Source organism: Oncorhynchus kisutch, linkage group LG9, assembly GCF_002021735.2.
Source record: "Oncorhynchus kisutch isolate 150728-3 linkage group LG9, Okis_V2, whole genome shotgun sequence".
Classification (NCBI taxonomy): domain Eukaryota; kingdom Metazoa; phylum Chordata; class Actinopteri; order Salmoniformes; family Salmonidae; genus Oncorhynchus; species Oncorhynchus kisutch.
In genome coordinates, this window is record NC_034182.2 from 41,431,546 (window position 1) to 41,449,742 (window position 18,197).

At 45.4% G+C, this 18,197-nt stretch overlaps 22 non-coding genes across 22 annotated transcripts; all 22 read left to right on the top strand.

The window, feature by feature from the left end:
• Positions 1 to 2,132: 2,132 nt before the first annotated feature.
• Positions 2,133 to 2,219, top strand: trnay-gua (transfer RNA tyrosine (anticodon GUA)). Its single transcript is given in 2 exon segments — positions 2,133 to 2,169; positions 2,184 to 2,219. It is a non-coding gene; the product is annotated as a tRNA-Tyr (tRNA).
• Positions 2,220 to 2,802: 583 nt separating this feature from the next.
• Positions 2,803 to 2,888, top strand: trnay-gua (transfer RNA tyrosine (anticodon GUA)). The gene is given in 2 exon segments: positions 2,803 to 2,839; positions 2,853 to 2,888. It is a non-coding gene; the product is annotated as a tRNA-Tyr (tRNA).
• Positions 2,889 to 4,366: 1,478 nt separating this feature from the next.
• Positions 4,367 to 4,453, top strand: trnay-gua (transfer RNA tyrosine (anticodon GUA)). Its single transcript is given in 2 exon segments — positions 4,367 to 4,403; positions 4,418 to 4,453. It is a non-coding gene; the product is annotated as a tRNA-Tyr (tRNA).
• Positions 4,454 to 5,925: 1,472 nt separating this feature from the next.
• On the top strand, positions 5,926 to 6,012 carry trnay-gua (transfer RNA tyrosine (anticodon GUA)). The gene is given in 2 exon segments: positions 5,926 to 5,962; positions 5,977 to 6,012. It is a non-coding gene; the product is annotated as a tRNA-Tyr (tRNA).
• A 588-nt stretch (positions 6,013 to 6,600) lies between these two features.
• Positions 6,601 to 6,687, top strand: trnay-gua (transfer RNA tyrosine (anticodon GUA)). The gene is given in 2 exon segments: positions 6,601 to 6,637; positions 6,652 to 6,687. It is a non-coding gene; the product is annotated as a tRNA-Tyr (tRNA).
• A 589-nt stretch (positions 6,688 to 7,276) lies between these two features.
• trnay-gua (transfer RNA tyrosine (anticodon GUA)) lies at positions 7,277 to 7,363 on the top strand. The gene is given in 2 exon segments: positions 7,277 to 7,313; positions 7,328 to 7,363. It is a non-coding gene; the product is annotated as a tRNA-Tyr (tRNA).
• A 589-nt stretch (positions 7,364 to 7,952) lies between these two features.
• On the top strand, positions 7,953 to 8,039 carry trnay-gua (transfer RNA tyrosine (anticodon GUA)). The gene is given in 2 exon segments: positions 7,953 to 7,989; positions 8,004 to 8,039. It is a non-coding gene; the product is annotated as a tRNA-Tyr (tRNA).
• A 589-nt stretch (positions 8,040 to 8,628) lies between these two features.
• Positions 8,629 to 8,715, top strand: trnay-gua (transfer RNA tyrosine (anticodon GUA)). The gene is given in 2 exon segments: positions 8,629 to 8,665; positions 8,680 to 8,715. It is a non-coding gene; the product is annotated as a tRNA-Tyr (tRNA).
• A 589-nt stretch (positions 8,716 to 9,304) lies between these two features.
• trnay-gua (transfer RNA tyrosine (anticodon GUA)) lies at positions 9,305 to 9,391 on the top strand. The gene is given in 2 exon segments: positions 9,305 to 9,341; positions 9,356 to 9,391. It is a non-coding gene; the product is annotated as a tRNA-Tyr (tRNA).
• A 589-nt stretch (positions 9,392 to 9,980) lies between these two features.
• Positions 9,981 to 10,067, top strand: trnay-gua (transfer RNA tyrosine (anticodon GUA)). The gene is given in 2 exon segments: positions 9,981 to 10,017; positions 10,032 to 10,067. It is a non-coding gene; the product is annotated as a tRNA-Tyr (tRNA).
• A 589-nt stretch (positions 10,068 to 10,656) lies between these two features.
• trnay-gua (transfer RNA tyrosine (anticodon GUA)) lies at positions 10,657 to 10,743 on the top strand. Its single transcript is given in 2 exon segments — positions 10,657 to 10,693; positions 10,708 to 10,743. It is a non-coding gene; the product is annotated as a tRNA-Tyr (tRNA).
• A 589-nt stretch (positions 10,744 to 11,332) lies between these two features.
• trnay-gua (transfer RNA tyrosine (anticodon GUA)) lies at positions 11,333 to 11,419 on the top strand. The gene is given in 2 exon segments: positions 11,333 to 11,369; positions 11,384 to 11,419. It is a non-coding gene; the product is annotated as a tRNA-Tyr (tRNA).
• Positions 11,420 to 12,008: 589 nt separating this feature from the next.
• trnay-gua (transfer RNA tyrosine (anticodon GUA)) lies at positions 12,009 to 12,095 on the top strand. Its single transcript is given in 2 exon segments — positions 12,009 to 12,045; positions 12,060 to 12,095. It is a non-coding gene; the product is annotated as a tRNA-Tyr (tRNA).
• A 589-nt stretch (positions 12,096 to 12,684) lies between these two features.
• On the top strand, positions 12,685 to 12,771 carry trnay-gua (transfer RNA tyrosine (anticodon GUA)). Its single transcript is given in 2 exon segments — positions 12,685 to 12,721; positions 12,736 to 12,771. It is a non-coding gene; the product is annotated as a tRNA-Tyr (tRNA).
• Positions 12,772 to 13,360: 589 nt separating this feature from the next.
• On the top strand, positions 13,361 to 13,447 carry trnay-gua (transfer RNA tyrosine (anticodon GUA)). The gene is given in 2 exon segments: positions 13,361 to 13,397; positions 13,412 to 13,447. It is a non-coding gene; the product is annotated as a tRNA-Tyr (tRNA).
• Positions 13,448 to 14,036: 589 nt separating this feature from the next.
• trnay-gua (transfer RNA tyrosine (anticodon GUA)) lies at positions 14,037 to 14,123 on the top strand. The gene is given in 2 exon segments: positions 14,037 to 14,073; positions 14,088 to 14,123. It is a non-coding gene; the product is annotated as a tRNA-Tyr (tRNA).
• Positions 14,124 to 14,712: 589 nt separating this feature from the next.
• Positions 14,713 to 14,799, top strand: trnay-gua (transfer RNA tyrosine (anticodon GUA)). Its single transcript is given in 2 exon segments — positions 14,713 to 14,749; positions 14,764 to 14,799. It is a non-coding gene; the product is annotated as a tRNA-Tyr (tRNA).
• A 589-nt stretch (positions 14,800 to 15,388) lies between these two features.
• On the top strand, positions 15,389 to 15,475 carry trnay-gua (transfer RNA tyrosine (anticodon GUA)). Its single transcript is given in 2 exon segments — positions 15,389 to 15,425; positions 15,440 to 15,475. It is a non-coding gene; the product is annotated as a tRNA-Tyr (tRNA).
• A 589-nt stretch (positions 15,476 to 16,064) lies between these two features.
• Positions 16,065 to 16,151, top strand: trnay-gua (transfer RNA tyrosine (anticodon GUA)). Its single transcript is given in 2 exon segments — positions 16,065 to 16,101; positions 16,116 to 16,151. It is a non-coding gene; the product is annotated as a tRNA-Tyr (tRNA).
• A 589-nt stretch (positions 16,152 to 16,740) lies between these two features.
• On the top strand, positions 16,741 to 16,827 carry trnay-gua (transfer RNA tyrosine (anticodon GUA)). The gene is given in 2 exon segments: positions 16,741 to 16,777; positions 16,792 to 16,827. It is a non-coding gene; the product is annotated as a tRNA-Tyr (tRNA).
• Positions 16,828 to 17,416: 589 nt separating this feature from the next.
• Positions 17,417 to 17,503, top strand: trnay-gua (transfer RNA tyrosine (anticodon GUA)). The gene is given in 2 exon segments: positions 17,417 to 17,453; positions 17,468 to 17,503. It is a non-coding gene; the product is annotated as a tRNA-Tyr (tRNA).
• A 589-nt stretch (positions 17,504 to 18,092) lies between these two features.
• Positions 18,093 to 18,179, top strand: trnay-gua (transfer RNA tyrosine (anticodon GUA)). The gene is given in 2 exon segments: positions 18,093 to 18,129; positions 18,144 to 18,179. It is a non-coding gene; the product is annotated as a tRNA-Tyr (tRNA).
• Positions 18,180 to 18,197: the final 18 nt, after the last annotated feature.

Below are 18,197 nucleotides of genomic sequence, written 5' to 3' on the forward strand. Positions count from 1 at the left end.
AACTTTTTCTTCAGCAGTGCACCTTGACATGTGCTTGAAAACAAATATCTTTCCCTGAAGAGAAGAAATCTTCACTTGTTGACCTTTGAAAGGAATGTTGGTAGAGCAGCAGAGAGTTCTCGAGATTGCAACAGTCCTTAGGTCGCTGACTCAGAGAGTATCTTTTTTCTTCAGTTGTACCAAGTTTTTTGACTATGCCTAGTGTTTCCCAAAAGCATTATACCTTTTCTTGTGGCTTACGCCAACTTTTTGACAGCAGTGCACCTTGACAGGTGGTTGACAAAAAATATCTTTCCCTGAGAGAATAAATCTTCACTTGTTGAACTTTGAAAGGAATGTTGGTAGAGCAGCAGAGAGTTCTCGAGATTGCAACAGTCCTTAGGTCGCTGACTACAGAAGAGTATAACTTTTTCTTCAGTTGTACCAAGTTTTTGACTTATGCCTAGTGTTTCCCCAAAGCAAGTCATTCCTGAGCGGGAATCAAACCCAGGCCGCGGTGTGTAAAGAACCGAATCCTAACCACTGGACAAAAGGCATAGAGAAAATACATTTCGCAATGGGGGGGCTAACAGCGATTTTATTCCTCAGCTCACATTTTGTCTATTCCCAAATGCAACTACTTGCCATTTAAGGGGATGTAGCTAAGAGGAATAGAGCATTAGTTGAACATACGAAGACCTGGGGGCAATCCTCAGGCTCAAGAAACTGCCAGACTCAGCAGATTAATTTCTTAAAGGGAACATGCTTCTGCCGAACCTCTGACCATCTAGGGGATGGCGTTTGACTAGATTTGTAAACCCTTTGATAGCTCAGTTGGTAGAGCGGAGACGGTAGGTGAAATTGCTGTAATCCTTAGTCCGCTGGTTCAAATCTGGCTCAAGGATTTACATTTTCTTGTGGCTTACGCCAACTTTTTGACAGCAGTGCACCTTGACATGTGCTTGACAAAACATATCTTTCCCTGAGAGAAGAAATCTTCACTTGTTGAACTTTGAAAGGAATGTTGGTAGAGGCAGCAGAGATTCTCGAGATTGCAACAGTCCTTAGGTCGCTGACTCAGAAGTACAACTTTTTCTGCATTTACCAAGTTTTTGACTATGCCTAGTGTTTCCCCAAAAGCAAGTCATTCCTGAGCGGGAATCAAACCCAGGCCGTGGTGGTAAAAGAACCGAATCCTAACCACTGGACAAAAGGGAGAGAGAAAAAGACATTTCGCTTGAGGGGGCTAAACAGCAGATTTTATTCCTTGGCTTACTTTTTGTCTATTCCCAAATGCAACTACTTGCAATCTAAGGGGATGTAGTCTCAGAGAATAGAGCATTAGTTGAACGTACGAAGACCTGGGGGCAATCCTCAGCAGCTCCAAGAAACCACCAAACTCAGCAGATAATTTCTTAAAGGGAACATATGCTTCTGCCGAACCTCTCACCATCTAGGGGATGGCGTTTGACTAGATTTGTCACCCTTTGATAGCTCATTTGGTAGAGCGGAGGACTGTAGGTGAAATTGCTGTAATCCTTAGTCCTCTGGTTCAAATCTGGCTCAAAGGATTGTACATTTTCTTGTGGCTTACGCCAACTTTTTGACAGCAGTGCCCTTGACATGTGCTTGACAAAACAAATATCTTTCCCTGAGAGAATAAATCTTCACTGTTGAACTTTGAAAGAATGTTGGTAGAGCAGCAGAGAGTTCTCGAGATTGCAACAGTCCTTAGGTCGCGGACTCAGAAGAGTATAACTTTTTCTTCATGTTACCAAGTTTTTGACTTATGCCTAGTGTTTCCCAAAAGCAAGTCATTCCCTGAGCGGGAATCAAACCCAGGCCGCGGTGTAAAAGAACCGAATCCTAACCACTGGACCAAAAGGGAGAGAGAAAAGACATTTCGCAGTGAGGGGGCTAAACAGCGATTTTATTCCTCGGCTCACTTTTTGTCTATTCCAAATGCAACTACTTGCAATCTAAGGGGATGTAGCTCAGAGGAATAGAGCATTAGTTGAACGTACGAAGACCTGGGGGCAATCTTCAGCAGCTCCAAGAAACACCAAACTCAGCAGATTAATTTCTTAAGGGAAACATATGCTTCTGCCGAAACTCTGACCATCTAGGGGATGGCGTTTGACTGTAATGGTCACCATTTGATAGCTCAGTTGGTAGAGAAGAGGACTGTAGGTTAAATTGCTGTAATCCTTAGGTCGCTGGTTCAAATCCGGCTCAAAGCATTGTATCTTTTCTTGTGGCTTACGCTACTTTTGACAGCAGTGCACCTTGACATGTGCTTGGTAAACAAATATCTTTCCCTGAGAGAAGAAATCTTCACTTGTTGACCTTTGAAAGGAATGTTGGTAGAGCAGCAGAGAGTTCTCGAGATTGCAACAGTCCTTAGGTCGCTGACTCAGAGAGTCATAACTATTTCTGCAGTTGTACTAGTTTTTGACTTATGCCTAGTGTTTCCCCAAAAGCAAGTCATTCCCTGAGCGGGAATCAAACCCAGGCCGCGGTGGTAAAAGAACCGAATCTTAACCACTGGACAAAAAGGGAGAGAGAGAAGACATTTCGCAGTGAGGGGGCTAAACAGCGATTTTATTCCTCGGCTCAGTTTTTGTCTATTCCCAAAGCAACTACTTGCAATCTAAGGGGATGTAGCTCAGAGGAATAGAACATTAGTTGAACGTACGAAGACCTGGGGGCAATCCTCAGCAGCTCCAAGAAACCACAAACTCAGCAGATTAATTTCTTAAAGGGAACATATGCTTCTGCCGAACCTCTGACCATCTAGGGATGGCGTTTGACTGTAATTGTCACCCTTTGATAGCTCAGTTGGTAGAGCGGAGGACTGTAGGTACATTACTGTAATCCTTAGGTCACTGGTTCAAATCCGGTTCAAAGGATTGTACTTTTTCTTGGGCTTACGCCAACTTTTTGACAGCAGTGCACCTTGACATGTGCTTGACAAACAAATATCTTTCCCTGAGAGAAGAAATCTTCACTTGTTGACCTTTGAAAGGAATGTTGGTAGAGCAGCAGAGAGTTTCTCGAGATTGCAACCCTTAGGTCGCTGACTAAGAAGAGTATAATCAAATCAAATCAAATTTATTTATATAGCCCTTCGTACATCAGCTGATATCTCAAAGTGCTGTACAGAACCCAGCCTAAAACCCCAAACAGCAAGCAATGCAGGTGTAGAAGCACGGTGGCTAGGAAAACTCCCTAGAAAGGCCAATACCTAGGAAGAAAACCTAGAGAGGAACCAGGCTATGTGGGGTGGCCAGTCCTCTTCTGGCTGTGCCGGGTGGAGATTATAACAGAACAATGCCAAGATGTTCAAATGTTCATAAATGACCAGCATGGTCGAATAATAATAAGGCAGAACAGTTGAAACTGGAGCAGCAGCACAGTCAGGTGGAAGTGAAACTGGAGCAGCCAGCATGGCCAGGTGGACTGGGGACGCAAGGAGTCATCATGTCAGGTAGTCCTGGGGCATGGTCCTAGGGCTCAGTCAGTTGAAACTGGAACAGCAGCATGGCCAGGTGGACTGGGGACAGCAAGAAGTCATCATGTCAGGTAGTCCTGGGGCATGGTCCTAGGGCTCAGGTCCTCCGAAGAGAGAGACAAGAAAGAGAGAAGGAGAGAATTAGAGAAACGCACACTTAGATTCACACAGGACACGAATAGTACAGGATAAGTAACTCCCAAATATAAAAAACTACCCCAGCCAGCCGCCAACCCACACATAACTACTGCAGCATAATACTGGAGCTGAGACGAGGGGTCAGGAGACACTGTGGCCCCATCGAGGACACCCCCGGACAGTATAACTTTTTCTTCAGCAGTGCCCCTTGACATGTGCTTGACAACAATATCTTTCCCTGAGAGAAGAAATCTTCCTCTTGTTGACCTTTGAAAGGAATGTTGGTAGAGCAGCAGAGAGTTCTCGAGATTGCAACAGTCCTTAGGTCGCTGACTCAGAAGAGTATAACTTTTTCTGCAGTTTGCCAAGTTTTTGACTTATGCTAGTGTTTCCCCAAAAGCAAGAATTCCCTGAGCGGGAATCAACCCAGGCCGCGGTGGTAAAAGAACTGAATCCTAACCACTGACCAAAGGGGAGAAAAAAAGACATTTCGCAGTGAGGGGGCTAAACAGCGATTTTATTCCTCGGCTCAACTTTTGGTCTATTCCCAAATGCAACTACTTGCAATCTAAGGGGATGTAGCTCAGAGAATAGAGCATTAGTTGAACGTCGAAGACCTGGGGGCAATCCTTCAGCAGCTCAAGAAACCACCAAACTCAGCAGATTAATTTCTTAAGGGAACATATGCTTCTGCCGAACCTCTGACCATCTAGGGATGGCGTTTGACTTAATGGTCACCATTTGATAGCTCAGTTGGTAGAGAGGAGGATTGTAGGTTAAATTGCTGTAATCCTTAGGTCGCTGGTTCAAATCCGGCTCAAAGGATTGTACCTTTTCTTGTGGCTTACGCTTACTTTTTGACAGCAGTGCACCTTGACATGTGCTTGACAAACAATATCTTTCCCTGAGAGAAGAAATCTTCACTTGTTGACCTTTGAAAGGAATGTTGGTAGAGCAGCAGAGAGTTCTCGAGATTGCAACAGTCCTTAGGTCGCTGACTAAGAAGAGTATAATCAAATCAAATCAAATTTATTTATATAGCCCTTCGTACATCAGCTGATATCTCAAAGTGCTGTACAGAAACCCAGCCTAAAACCCCAACAGCAAGCAATGCAGGTGTAGAAGCACGGTGGCTAGGAAAACTCCCTAGAAAGGCCAATACTAGGAAGAAACCTAGAGAGGAACCAGGCTATGTGGGGTGGCCAGTCCTCTTCTGGCTGTGCCGGGTGGAGATTATAACAGAACATGGCCAAGATGTTCAAATGTTCATAAATGACCAGCATGGTCGAATAATAATAAGGCAGAACAGTTGAAACTGGAGCAGCAGCACAGTCAGGTGGAAGTGAAACTGGAGCAGCAGCATGGCCAGGTGGACTGGGGACAGCAAGGAGTCATCATGTCAGTAGTCCTGGGGCATGGTCCTAGGGCTCAGGTCAGTTTGAAACTGGAACAGCAGCATGGCCAGGTGGACTGGGGACAGCAAGAGTCATCATGTCAGTAGTCCTGGGGCATGGTCCTAGGGCTCAGGTCCTCCGAGAGAGGAGAGAAAGAGATAAGAGAGAAATTAGAGAACGCCACTTAGATTCACACAGGACACCGAATAGGACAGGAGAAGTACTCCAGAATAACACTGACCCCAGCCCCCGACACATAAACTACTTGCAGCATAAATATTGAGCTGAGACAGGAGGGGTCAGGAGACACTGTGCCCCATCCGAGGAACCCCCGGACAGTATAACTTTTTCTTCAGCAGTGCACCTTGACATGTGCTTGACAAACAATATCTTTCCCTGGAGAAGAAATCTTCACTTGTTGACCTTTGATACGAATGTTGGTAGAGCAGCAGAGAGTTCTCGAGATTGCAACAGTCCTTAGGTCGCTGACTCAGAAGAGTATTATTTTTCTGCAATAGTGCCAAGTTTTTGACTTATGCCTAGTGTTTCCCCAAAAGCAAGCCATTCCCTGAGCGGGAATCAAACCCAGGCCGCGTGGTAAATGAACCGAATCCTAACCACTAGACCAACAGGGAGAGAGAAAAAGACATTTCGCAGTGAGCGGGCTAAACAGCGATTTTATTCCTCGGCTCACTTTTTGTCTATTCCCAAATGCAACTACTTGCAATCTAAGGGGATGTAGCTCAGAGGAATAGAGCATTAGTTGAACGTACGAAGACCTGGGGGCAATCCTCAGCAGCTCCAAGACACCACCAAACTCAGCAGAATCATTTCTTAAAGGGAACATATGCTTCTGCCGAACCTCTGACCATCTAGGTGATGGCGTTTGACCACATTTGTCACCCTTCGATAGCTCAGTTGGTAGAGCGGAGGACTGTAGGTGAAATTGCTGTAATCCTTAGGTCGCTGGTTCAAATCCGGCTCGAAGGATTGTACATTTTCTTGTGGCTTACGCCAACTTTTTGACAGCAGTGCACTTTGACATGTGCTTGACAAAAATATCTTTCCCTGAGAGAAGAAATCTTCACTTGTTGACCTTTGATACGAATGTTGGTAGAGCAGCAGAGAGTTCTCGAGATTGCAACAGTCCTTAGGTCGCTGACTCAGAAGAGTATAACTTTTTCTGCAATTGTGCCAAGTTTTTGACTTATGCCTAGTGTTTCCCCAAAAGCAAGCCATTCCCTGAGCGGGAATCAAACCCAGGCCGCGGTGGTAAATGAACCGAATCCTAACCACTAGACCAACAGGGAGAGAGAAAAAGACATTTCGCAGTGAGGGGGCTAAACAGCGATTTTATTCCTCGGCTCACTTTTTGTCTATTCCCAAATGCAACTACTTGCAATCTAAGGGGATGTAGCTCAGAGGAATAGAGCATTAGTTGAACGTACGAAGACCTGGGGGCAATCCTCAGCAGCTCCAAGACACCACCAAACTCAGCAGAATCATTTCTTAAAGGGAACATATGCTTCTGCCGAACCTCTGACCATCTAGGTGATGGCGTTTGACCACATTTGTCACCCTTCGATAGCTCAGTTGGTAGAGCGGAGGACTGTAGGTGAAATTGCTGTAATCCTTAGGTCGCTGGTTCAAATCCGGCTCGAAGGATTGTACATTTTCTTGTGGCTTACGCCAACTTTTTGACAGCAGTGCACTTTGACATGTGCTTGACAAAAAATATCTTTCCCTGAGAGAAGAAATCTTCACTTGTTGACCTTTGATACGAATGTTGGTAGAGCAGCAGAGAGTTCTCGAGATTGCAACAGTCCTTAGGTCGCTGACTCAGAAGAGTATAACTTTTTCTGCAATTGTGCCAAGTTTTTGACTTATGCCTAGTGTTTCCCCAAAAGCAAGCCATTCCCTGAGCGGGAATCAAACCCAGGCCGCGGTGGTAAATGAACCGAATCCTAACCACTAGACCAACAGGGAGAGAGAAAAAGACATTTCGCAGTGAGGGGGCTAAACAGCGATTTTATTCCTCGGCTCACTTTTTGTCTATTCCCAAATGCAACTACTTGCAATCTAAGGGGATGTAGCTCAGAGGAATAGAGCATTAGTTGAACGTACGAAGACCTGGGGGCAATCCTCAGCAGCTCCAAGACACCACCAAACTCAGCAGAATCATTTCTTAAAGGGAACATATGCTTCTGCCGAACCTCTGACCATCTAGGTGATGGCGTTTGACCACATTTGTCACCCTTCGATAGCTCAGTTGGTAGAGCGGAGGACTGTAGGTGAAATTGCTGTAATCCTTAGGTCGCTGGTTCAAATCCGGCTCGAAGGATTGTACATTTTCTTGTGGCTTACGCCAACTTTTTGACAGCAGTGCACTTTGACATGTGCTTGACAAAAAATATCTTTCCCTGAGAGAAGAAATCTTCACTTGTTGACCTTTGATACGAATGTTGGTAGAGCAGCAGAGAGTTCTCGAGATTGCAACAGTCCTTAGGTCGCTGACTCAGAAGAGTATAACTTTTTCTGCAATTGTGCCAAGTTTTTGACTTATGCCTAGTGTTTCCCCAAAAGCAAGCCATTCCCTGAGCGGGAATCAAACCCAGGCCGCGGTGGTAAATGAACCGAATCCTAACCACTAGACCAACAGGGAGAGAGAAAAAGACATTTCGCAGTGAGGGGGCTAAACAGCGATTTTATTCCTCGGCTCACTTTTTGTCTATTCCCAAATGCAACTACTTGCAATCTAAGGGGATGTAGCTCAGAGGAATAGAGCATTAGTTGAACGTACGAAGACCTGGGGGCAATCCTCAGCAGCTCCAAGACACCACCAAACTCAGCAGAATCATTTCTTAAAGGGAACATATGCTTCTGCCGAACCTCTGACCATCTAGGTGATGGCGTTTGACCACATTTGTCACCCTTCGATAGCTCAGTTGGTAGAGCGGAGGACTGTAGGTGAAATTGCTGTAATCCTTAGGTCGCTGGTTCAAATCCGGCTCGAAGGATTGTACATTTTCTTGTGGCTTACGCCAACTTTTTGACAGCAGTGCACTTTGACATGTGCTTGACAAAAAATATCTTTCCCTGAGAGAAGAAATCTTCACTTGTTGACCTTTGATACGAATGTTGGTAGAGCAGCAGAGAGTTCTCGAGATTGCAACAGTCCTTAGGTCGCTGACTCAGAAGAGTATAACTTTTTCTGCAATTGTGCCAAGTTTTTGACTTATGCCTAGTGTTTCCCCAAAAGCAAGCCATTCCCTGAGCGGGAATCAAACCCAGGCCGCGGTGGTAAATGAACCGAATCCTAACCACTAGACCAACAGGGAGAGAGAAAAAGACATTTCGCAGTGAGGGGGCTAAACAGCGATTTTATTCCTCGGCTCACTTTTTGTCTATTCCCAAATGCAACTACTTGCAATCTAAGGGGATGTAGCTCAGAGGAATAGAGCATTAGTTGAACGTACGAAGACCTGGGGGCAATCCTCAGCAGCTCCAAGACACCACCAAACTCAGCAGAATCATTTCTTAAAGGGAACATATGCTTCTGCCGAACCTCTGACCATCTAGGTGATGGCGTTTGACCACATTTGTCACCCTTCGATAGCTCAGTTGGTAGAGCGGAGGACTGTAGGTGAAATTGCTGTAATCCTTAGGTCGCTGGTTCAAATCCGGCTCGAAGGATTGTACATTTTCTTGTGGCTTACGCCAACTTTTTGACAGCAGTGCACTTTGACATGTGCTTGACAAAAAATATCTTTCCCTGAGAGAAGAAATCTTCACTTGTTGACCTTTGATACGAATGTTGGTAGAGCAGCAGAGAGTTCTCGAGATTGCAACAGTCCTTAGGTCGCTGACTCAGAAGAGTATAACTTTTTCTGCAATTGTGCCAAGTTTTTGACTTATGCCTAGTGTTTCCCCAAAAGCAAGCCATTCCCTGAGCGGGAATCAAACCCAGGCCGCGGTGGTAAATGAACCGAATCCTAACCACTAGACCAACAGGGAGAGAGAAAAAGACATTTCGCAGTGAGGGGGCTAAACAGCGATTTTATTCCTCGGCTCACTTTTTGTCTATTCCCAAATGCAACTACTTGCAATCTAAGGGGATGTAGCTCAGAGGAATAGAGCATTAGTTGAACGTACGAAGACCTGGGGGCAATCCTCAGCAGCTCCAAGACACCACCAAACTCAGCAGAATCATTTCTTAAAGGGAACATATGCTTCTGCCGAACCTCTGACCATCTAGGTGATGGCGTTTGACCACATTTGTCACCCTTCGATAGCTCAGTTGGTAGAGCGGAGGACTGTAGGTGAAATTGCTGTAATCCTTAGGTCGCTGGTTCAAATCCGGCTCGAAGGATTGTACATTTTCTTGTGGCTTACGCCAACTTTTTGACAGCAGTGCACTTTGACATGTGCTTGACAAAAAATATCTTTCCCTGAGAGAAGAAATCTTCACTTGTTGACCTTTGATACGAATGTTGGTAGAGCAGCAGAGAGTTCTCGAGATTGCAACAGTCCTTAGGTCGCTGACTCAGAAGAGTATAACTTTTTCTGCAATTGTGCCAAGTTTTTGACTTATGCCTAGTGTTTCCCCAAAAGCAAGCCATTCCCTGAGCGGGAATCAAACCCAGGCCGCGGTGGTAAATGAACCGAATCCTAACCACTAGACCAACAGGGAGAGAGAAAAAGACATTTCGCAGTGAGGGGGCTAAACAGCGATTTTATTCCTCGGCTCACTTTTTGTCTATTCCCAAATGCAACTACTTGCAATCTAAGGGGATGTAGCTCAGAGGAATAGAGCATTAGTTGAACGTACGAAGACCTGGGGGCAATCCTCAGCAGCTCCAAGACACCACCAAACTCAGCAGAATCATTTCTTAAAGGGAACATATGCTTCTGCCGAACCTCTGACCATCTAGGTGATGGCGTTTGACCACATTTGTCACCCTTCGATAGCTCAGTTGGTAGAGCGGAGGACTGTAGGTGAAATTGCTGTAATCCTTAGGTCGCTGGTTCAAATCCGGCTCGAAGGATTGTACATTTTCTTGTGGCTTACGCCAACTTTTTGACAGCAGTGCACTTTGACATGTGCTTGACAAAAAATATCTTTCCCTGAGAGAAGAAATCTTCACTTGTTGACCTTTGATACGAATGTTGGTAGAGCAGCAGAGAGTTCTCGAGATTGCAACAGTCCTTAGGTCGCTGACTCAGAAGAGTATAACTTTTTCTGCAATTGTGCCAAGTTTTTGACTTATGCCTAGTGTTTCCCCAAAAGCAAGCCATTCCCTGAGCGGGAATCAAACCCAGGCCGCGGTGGTAAATGAACCGAATCCTAACCACTAGACCAACAGGGAGAGAGAAAAAGACATTTCGCAGTGAGGGGGCTAAACAGCGATTTTATTCCTCGGCTCACTTTTTGTCTATTCCCAAATGCAACTACTTGCAATCTAAGGGGATGTAGCTCAGAGGAATAGAGCATTAGTTGAACGTACGAAGACCTGGGGGCAATCCTCAGCAGCTCCAAGACACCACCAAACTCAGCAGAATCATTTCTTAAAGGGAACATATGCTTCTGCCGAACCTCTGACCATCTAGGTGATGGCGTTTGACCACATTTGTCACCCTTCGATAGCTCAGTTGGTAGAGCGGAGGACTGTAGGTGAAATTGCTGTAATCCTTAGGTCGCTGGTTCAAATCCGGCTCGAAGGATTGTACATTTTCTTGTGGCTTACGCCAACTTTTTGACAGCAGTGCACTTTGACATGTGCTTGACAAAAAATATCTTTCCCTGAGAGAAGAAATCTTCACTTGTTGACCTTTGATACGAATGTTGGTAGAGCAGCAGAGAGTTCTCGAGATTGCAACAGTCCTTAGGTCGCTGACTCAGAAGAGTATAACTTTTTCTGCAATTGTGCCAAGTTTTTGACTTATGCCTAGTGTTTCCCCAAAAGCAAGCCATTCCCTGAGCGGGAATCAAACCCAGGCCGCGGTGGTAAATGAACCGAATCCTAACCACTAGACCAACAGGGAGAGAGAAAAAGACATTTCGCAGTGAGGGGGCTAAACAGCGATTTTATTCCTCGGCTCACTTTTTGTCTATTCCCAAATGCAACTACTTGCAATCTAAGGGGATGTAGCTCAGAGGAATAGAGCATTAGTTGAACGTACGAAGACCTGGGGGCAATCCTCAGCAGCTCCAAGACACCACCAAACTCAGCAGAATCATTTCTTAAAGGGAACATATGCTTCTGCCGAACCTCTGACCATCTAGGTGATGGCGTTTGACCACATTTGTCACCCTTCGATAGCTCAGTTGGTAGAGCGGAGGACTGTAGGTGAAATTGCTGTAATCCTTAGGTCGCTGGTTCAAATCCGGCTCGAAGGATTGTACATTTTCTTGTGGCTTACGCCAACTTTTTGACAGCAGTGCACTTTGACATGTGCTTGACAAAAAATATCTTTCCCTGAGAGAAGAAATCTTCACTTGTTGACCTTTGATACGAATGTTGGTAGAGCAGCAGAGAGTTCTCGAGATTGCAACAGTCCTTAGGTCGCTGACTCAGAAGAGTATAACTTTTTCTGCAATTGTGCCAAGTTTTTGACTTATGCCTAGTGTTTCCCCAAAAGCAAGCCATTCCCTGAGCGGGAATCAAACCCAGGCCGCGGTGGTAAATGAACCGAATCCTAACCACTAGACCAACAGGGAGAGAGAAAAAGACATTTCGCAGTGAGGGGGCTAAACAGCGATTTTATTCCTCGGCTCACTTTTTGTCTATTCCCAAATGCAACTACTTGCAATCTAAGGGGATGTAGCTCAGAGGAATAGAGCATTAGTTGAACGTACGAAGACCTGGGGGCAATCCTCAGCAGCTCCAAGACACCACCAAACTCAGCAGAATCATTTCTTAAAGGGAACATATGCTTCTGCCGAACCTCTGACCATCTAGGTGATGGCGTTTGACCACATTTGTCACCCTTCGATAGCTCAGTTGGTAGAGCGGAGGACTGTAGGTGAAATTGCTGTAATCCTTAGGTCGCTGGTTCAAATCCGGCTCGAAGGATTGTACATTTTCTTGTGGCTTACGCCAACTTTTTGACAGCAGTGCACTTTGACATGTGCTTGACAAAAAATATCTTTCCCTGAGAGAAGAAATCTTCACTTGTTGACCTTTGATACGAATGTTGGTAGAGCAGCAGAGAGTTCTCGAGATTGCAACAGTCCTTAGGTCGCTGACTCAGAAGAGTATAACTTTTTCTGCAATTGTGCCAAGTTTTTGACTTATGCCTAGTGTTTCCCCAAAAGCAAGCCATTCCCTGAGCGGGAATCAAACCCAGGCCGCGGTGGTAAATGAACCGAATCCTAACCACTAGACCAACAGGGAGAGAGAAAAAGACATTTCGCAGTGAGGGGGCTAAACAGCGATTTTATTCCTCGGCTCACTTTTTGTCTATTCCCAAATGCAACTACTTGCAATCTAAGGGGATGTAGCTCAGAGGAATAGAGCATTAGTTGAACGTACGAAGACCTGGGGGCAATCCTCAGCAGCTCCAAGACACCACCAAACTCAGCAGAATCATTTCTTAAAGGGAACATATGCTTCTGCCGAACCTCTGACCATCTAGGTGATGGCGTTTGACCACATTTGTCACCCTTCGATAGCTCAGTTGGTAGAGCGGAGGACTGTAGGTGAAATTGCTGTAATCCTTAGGTCGCTGGTTCAAATCCGGCTCGAAGGATTGTACATTTTCTTGTGGCTTACGCCAACTTTTTGACAGCAGTGCACTTTGACATGTGCTTGACAAAAAATATCTTTCCCTGAGAGAAGAAATCTTCACTTGTTGACCTTTGATACGAATGTTGGTAGAGCAGCAGAGAGTTCTCGAGATTGCAACAGTCCTTAGGTCGCTGACTCAGAAGAGTATAACTTTTTCTGCAATTGTGCCAAGTTTTTGACTTATGCCTAGTGTTTCCCCAAAAGCAAGCCATTCCCTGAGCGGGAATCAAACCCAGGCCGCGGTGGTAAATGAACCGAATCCTAACCACTAGACCAACAGGGAGAGAGAAAAAGACATTTCGCAGTGAGGGGGCTAAACAGCGATTTTATTCCTCGGCTCACTTTTTGTCTATTCCCAAATGCAACTACTTGCAATCTAAGGGGATGTAGCTCAGAGGAATAGAGCATTAGTTGAACGTACGAAGACCTGGGGGCAATCCTCAGCAGCTCCAAGACACCACCAAACTCAGCAGAATCATTTCTTAAAGGGAACATATGCTTCTGCCGAACCTCTGACCATCTAGGTGATGGCGTTTGACCACATTTGTCACCCTTCGATAGCTCAGTTGGTAGAGCGGAGGACTGTAGGTGAAATTGCTGTAATCCTTAGGTCGCTGGTTCAAATCCGGCTCGAAGGATTGTACATTTTCTTGTGGCTTACGCCAACTTTTTGACAGCAGTGCACTTTGACATGTGCTTGACAAAAAATATCTTTCCCTGAGAGAAGAAATCTTCACTTGTTGACCTTTGATACGAATGTTGGTAGAGCAGCAGAGAGTTCTCGAGATTGCAACAGTCCTTAGGTCGCTGACTCAGAAGAGTATAACTTTTTCTGCAATTGTGCCAAGTTTTTGACTTATGCCTAGTGTTTCCCCAAAAGCAAGCCATTCCCTGAGCGGGAATCAAACCCAGGCCGCGGTGGTAAATGAACCGAATCCTAACCACTAGACCAACAGGGAGAGAGAAAAAGACATTTCGCAGTGAGGGGGCTAAACAGCGATTTTATTCCTCGGCTCACTTTTTGTCTATTCCCAAATGCAACTACTTGCAATCTAAGGGGATGTAGCTCAGAGGAATAGAGCATTAGTTGAACGTACGAAGACCTGGGGGCAATCCTCAGCAGCTCCAAGACACCACCAAACTCAGCAGAATCATTTCTTAAAGGGAACATATGCTTCTGCCGAACCTCTGACCATCTAGGTGATGGCGTTTGACCACATTTGTCACCCTTCGATAGCTCAGTTGGTAGAGCGGAGGACTGTAGGTGAAATTGCTGTAATCCTTAGGTCGCTGGTTCAAATCCGGCTCGAAGGATTGTACATTTTCTTGTGGCTTACGCCAACTTTTTGACAGCAGTGCACTTTGACATGTGCTTGACAAAAAATATCTTTCCCTGAGAGAAGAAATCTTCACTTGTTGACCTTTGATACGAATGTTGGTAGAGCAGCAGAGAGTTCTCGAGATTGCAACAGTCCTTAGGTCGCTGACTCAGAAGAGTATAACTTTTTCTGCAATTGTGCCAAGTTTTTGACTTATGCCTAGTGTTTCCCCAAAAGCAAGCCATTCCCTGAGCGGGAATCAAACCCAGGCCGCGGTGGTAAATGAACCGAATCCTAACCACTAGACCAACAGGGAGAGAGAAAAAGACATTTCGCAGTGAGGGGGCTAAACAGCGATTTTATTCCTCGGCTCACTTTTTGTCTATTCCCAAATGCAACTACTTGCAATCTAAGGGGATGTAGCTCAGAGGAATAGAGCATTAGTTGAACGTACGAAGACCTGGGGGCAATCCTCAGCAGCTCCAAGACACCACCAAACTCAGCAGAATCATTTCTTAAAGGGAACATATGCTTCTGCCGAACCTCTGACCATCTAGGTGATGGCGTTTGACCACATTTGTCACCCTTCGATAGCTCAGTTGGTAGAGCGGAGGACTGTAGGTGAAATTGCTGTAATCCTTAGGTCGCTGGTTCAAATCCGGCTCGAAGGATTGTACATTTTCTTGTGGCTTACGCCAACTTTTTGACAGCAGTGCACTTTGACATGTGCTTGACAAAAAATATCTTTCCCTGAGAGAAGAAATCTTCACTTGTTGACCTTTGATACGAATGTTGGTAGAGCAGCAGAGAGTTCTCGAGATTGCAACAGTCCTTAGGTCGCTGACTCAGAAGAGTATAACTTTTTCTGCAATTGTGCCAAGTTTTTGACTTATGCCTAGTGTTTCCCCAAAAGCAAGCCATTCCCTGAGCGGGAATCAAACCCAGGCCGCGGTGGTAAATGAACCGAATCCTAACCACTAGACCAACAGGGAGAGAGAAAAAGACATTTCGCAGTGAGGGGGCTAAACAGCGATTTTATTCCTCGGCTCACTTTTTGTCTATTCCCAAATGCAACTACTTGCAATCTAAGGGGATGTAGCTCAGAGGAATAGAGCATTAGTTGAACGTACGAAGACCTGGGGGCAATCCTCAGCAGCTCCAAGACACCACCAAACTCAGCAGAATCATTTCTTAAAGGGAACATATGCTTCTGCCGAACCTCTGACCATCTAGGTGATGGCGTTTGACCACATTTGTCACCCTTCGATAGCTCAGTTGGTAGAGCGGAGGACTGTAGGTGAAATTGCTGTAATCCTTAGGTCGCTGGTTCAAATCCGGCTCGAAGGATTGTACATTTTCTTGTGGCTTACGCCAACTTTTTGACAGCAGTGCACTTTGACATGTGCTTGACAAAAAATATCTTTCCCTGAGAGAAGAAATCTTCACTTGTTGACCTTTGATACGAATGTTGGTAGAGCAGCAGAGAGTTCTCGAGATTGCAACAGTCCTTAGGTCGCTGACTCAGAAGAGTATAACTTTTTCTGCAATTGTGCCAAGTTTTTGACTTATGCCTAGTGTTTCCCCAAAAGCAAGCCATTCCCTGAGCGGGAATCAAACCCAGGCCGCGGTGGTAAATGAACCGAATCCTAACCACTAGACCAACAGGGAGAGAGAAAAAGACATTTCGCAGTGAGGGGGCTAAACAGCGATTTTATTCCTCGGCTCACTTTTTGTCTATTCCCAAATGCAACTACTTGCAATCTAAGGGGATGTAGCTCAGAGGAATAGAGCATTAGTTGAACGTACGAAGACCTGGGGGCAATCCTCAGCAGCTCCAAGACACCACCAAACTCAGCAGAATCATTTCTTAAAGGGAACATATGCTTCTGCCGAACCTCTGACCATCTAGGTGATGGCGTTTGACCACATTTGTCACCCTTCGATAGCTCAGTTGGTAGAGCGGAGGACTGTAGGTGAAATTGCTGTAATCCTTAGGTCGCTGGTTCAAATCCGGCTCGAAGGATTGTACATTTTCTTGTGGCTTACGCCAACTTTTTGACAGCAGTGCACTTTGACATGTGCTTGACAAAAAATATCTTTCCCTGAGAGAAGAAATCTTCACTTGTTGACCTTTGATACGAATGTTGGTAGAGCAGCAGAGAGTTCTCGAGATTGCAACAGTCCTTAGGTCGCTGACTCAGAAGAGTATAACTTTTTCTGCAATTGTGCCAAGTTTTTGACTTATGCCTAGTGTTTCCCCAAAAGCAAGCCATTCCCTGAGCGGGAATCAAACCCAGGCCGCGGTGGTAAATGAACCGAATCCTAACCACTAGACCAACAGGGAGAGAGAAAAAGACATTTCGCAGTGAGGGGGCTAAACAGCGATTTTATTCCTCGGCTCACTTTTTGTCTATTCCCAAATGCAACTACTTGCAATCTAAGGGGATGTAGCTCAGAGGAATAGAGCATTAGTTGAACGTACGAAGACCTGGGGGCAATCCTCAGCAGCTCCAAGACACCACCAAACTCAGCAGAATCATTTCTTAAAGGGAACATATGCTTCTGCCGAACCTCTGACCATCTAGGTGATGGCGTTTGACCACATTTGTCACCCTTCGATAGCTCAGTTGGTAGAGCGGAGGACTGTAGGTGAAATTGCTGTAATCCTTAGGTCGCTGGTTCAAATCCGGCTCGAAGGATTGTACATTTTCTTGTGGCTTACGCCAACTTTTTGACAGCAGTGCACTTTGACATGTGCTTGACAAAAAATATCTTTCCCTGAGAGAAGAAATCTTCACTTGTTGACCTTTGATACGAATGTTGGTAGAGCAGCAGAGAGTTCTCGAGATTGCAACAGTCCTTAGGTCGCTGACTCAGAAGAGTATAACTTTTTCTGCAATTGTGCCAAGTTTTTGACTTATGCCTAGTGTTTCCCCAAAAGCAAGCCATTCCCTGAGCGGGAATCAAACCCAGGCCGCGGTGGTAAATGAACCGAATCCTAACCACTAGACCAACAGGGAGAGAGAAAAAGACATTTCGCAGTGAGGGGGCTAAACAGCGATTTTATTCCTCGGCTCACTTTTTGTCTATTCCCAAATGCAACTACTTGCAATCTAAGGGGATGTAGCTCAGAGGAATAGAGCATTAGTTGAACGTACGAAGACCTGGGGGCAATCCTCAGCAGCTCCAAGACACCACCAAACTCAGCAGAATCATTTCTTAAAGGGAACATATGCTTCTGCCGAACCTCTGACCATCTAGGTGATGGCGTTTGACCACATTTGTCACCCTTCGATAGCTCAGTTGGTAGAGCGGAGGACTGTAGGTGAAATTGCTGTAATCCTTAGGTCGCTGGTTCAAATCCGGCTCGAAGGATTGTACATTTTCTTGTGGCTTACGCCAACTTTTTGACAGCAGTGCACTTTGACATGTGCTTGACAAAAAATATCTTTCCCTGAGAGAAGAAATCTTCACTTGTTGACCTTTGATACGAATGTTGGTAGAGCAGCAGAGAGTTCTCGAGATTGCAACAGTCCTTAGGTCGCTGACTCAGAAGAGTATAACTTTTTCTGCAATTGTGCCAAGTTTTTGACTTATGCCTAGTGTTTCCCCAAAAGCAAGCCATTCCCTGAGCGGGAATCAAACCCAGGCCGCGGTGGTAAATGAACCGAATCCTAACCACTAGACCAACAGGGAGAGAGAAAAAGACATTTCGCAGTGAGGGGGCTAAACAGCGATTTTATTCCTCGGCTCACTTTTTGTCTATTCCCAAATGCAACTACTTGCAATCTAAGGGGATGTAGCTCAGAGGAATAGAGCATTAGTTGAACGTACGAAGACCTGGGGGCAATCCTCAGCAGCTCCAAGACACCACCAAACTCAGCAGAATCATTTCTTAAAGGGAACATATGCTTCTGCCGAACCTCTGACCATCTAGGTGATGGCGTTTGACCACATTTGTCACCCTTCGATAGCTCAGTTGGTAGAGCGGAGGACTGTAGGTGAAATTGCTGTAATCCTTAGGTCGCTGGTTCAAATCCGGCTCGAAGGATTGTACATTTTCTTGTGG